This window comes from Magallana gigas, chromosome 4 (assembly GCF_963853765.1).
Source record: "Magallana gigas chromosome 4, xbMagGiga1.1, whole genome shotgun sequence".
Taxonomy (NCBI): domain Eukaryota; kingdom Metazoa; phylum Mollusca; class Bivalvia; order Ostreida; family Ostreidae; genus Magallana; species Magallana gigas.
This window is the reverse complement of record NC_088856.1, coordinates 25820402-25822135: the sequence shown is the minus strand read 5'-3', so window position 1 is coordinate 25822135 and position 1734 is coordinate 25820402. Positions and strand designations below refer to the sequence as shown.

At 33.7% G+C, this 1734-nt stretch overlaps 1 long non-coding RNA gene across 1 annotated transcript; it reads left to right on the top strand.

Annotated features, from left to right (window-relative positions):
- Positions 1 to 1526, top strand: LOC105347833 (uncharacterized). The gene is made up of 3 exons (XR_010713681.1): positions 1 to 72; positions 196 to 571; positions 867 to 1526. It is a non-coding gene; the product is annotated as an uncharacterized lncRNA (long non-coding RNA).
- Positions 1527 to 1734: the final 208 nt, after the last annotated feature.

The window sequence follows — 1734 nt, the reverse complement described above, 5'->3', positions numbered from 1 at the left end:
GATCTGTAGATAAAGTACAATATTATCCCATTTTCATTCACTTAAAGGTCACAGGACAGACACTACAAAAAGGTTCGTTTCTCTCGAATGTCTTAAAGATACATGGCATACTTTCCAAGACAGTTCTTTGTTGTCAATATAATACACCATTTTCGATTCTTTTACTACATATATTATTTTTTATACTATTTTCAGCCAAAAATGGTCGGGATATTTATTTTTGTAATTTTGTCCTCGATACAGTCAATTGTCTGCACGGATATTCAATTACAACAGCTTGAGAAAATGGTTAACAATTTGTACGACACCATGTCGATAGTTCTTAAAGAAAATGTAAAATACAGGAAACTTGTGAAAGATCTAGAAGAAAAGGTGCTCGCGCAAGAAGGGAGCATTAGACAACTACAAGAGAAATGCCAATTAGTAAATGACTCACTACTAACAGAATCAGAGGACCCCAGCTTTGAAAAGAATCAAGCTATTGTCGAGGAAAACGATATCAATGTCACGTCAATTATGAATGAAAATTTACCTAAAGTAAACATAAGACTTGGTCTTGATGTTGGGCATGGTAAGAAGATAGACAATACTTCATACTGTCGTAATTTAGATGCACTTAATGATTTTTGCAGGCTAATTGTAGGTGATGTTTTCTTTTATTTGAGATTCACTCATACAAAATTTAAAAAAAGAATTTAATTTTTGACGTTATTTTGGCGTCGAAACAATCAAACGAAAGGTATATCTGTTTTACAAAGAGGAAACTTTTAAATGTTACATGATACTAAAAAATTCATGCAATATTTGTTCAATACACTTAAATTCACTTCCACAAAATTGGCGGAATTCGTTTTCCTTTTACTTAGGAAGCCATTCGAATGTTGCATTTTTTTCATACATGGATCATGATCTGCCGACTCCAAGCCCTGATCATACTCTGGTATTTGATGTGTCACCAACGGACACAAACAACCACTACAACAAATTCACTGGTATCTTCACCGCTCCACATTCGGGTACATATGTCTTCACATGGACATCCTATTGTGTTTCGGGAGGATTCACATACCTTCAGGCTGTTGTGAATGATATTGTTCTCGACAGCTCATACTGCAATGCGGCTGGTGCCCAATATCATAGATCTATCACGGGAACTGTGGTTGCCAACATTAATCAAAGCGATGCAGTATTCATTCGAACACATCCTACTGGTATAAATCAGGGGGAAGTCGTTAGTAGTGATAATCACCGAACAACGTTTGCCGGATGGTTACTGTTTTAGATTGACATTGCATAAAGTTTTAAATAATAAACCGTTTAAGCAAAGAACTTAATATCTTTGATATTCTTGTATTGACAAGTGTGTGAAAAGTGGATATAAAATAAAAAACCGATCACCACTTATCATTTAGCAGTTTTTGGTATATGAATGAAATTGTGAAAAAATTGACTGCAAAAGTATCTTATATTTTTAGCTGTGTATTTCACAACTGTACATGAAACACAACCGAAATATTTAAATTAAAACATGGTAAGCATAGCAGTTTTGTTATTCTATGTATTTTTTGTTTTCTTATTTTTTAGTATTGAGTGACTGATAATAAGACGAATTATCGGCTATACTGAGAGTTTGGGTTTATAGCACGCGATTATTCGATTTTTTTTTCAGTCTGTTTCGCGATCGAATAAAGAAAAGTAAGTTTGCTTGAAAACTTTCTTGAAAATGTTTTAACC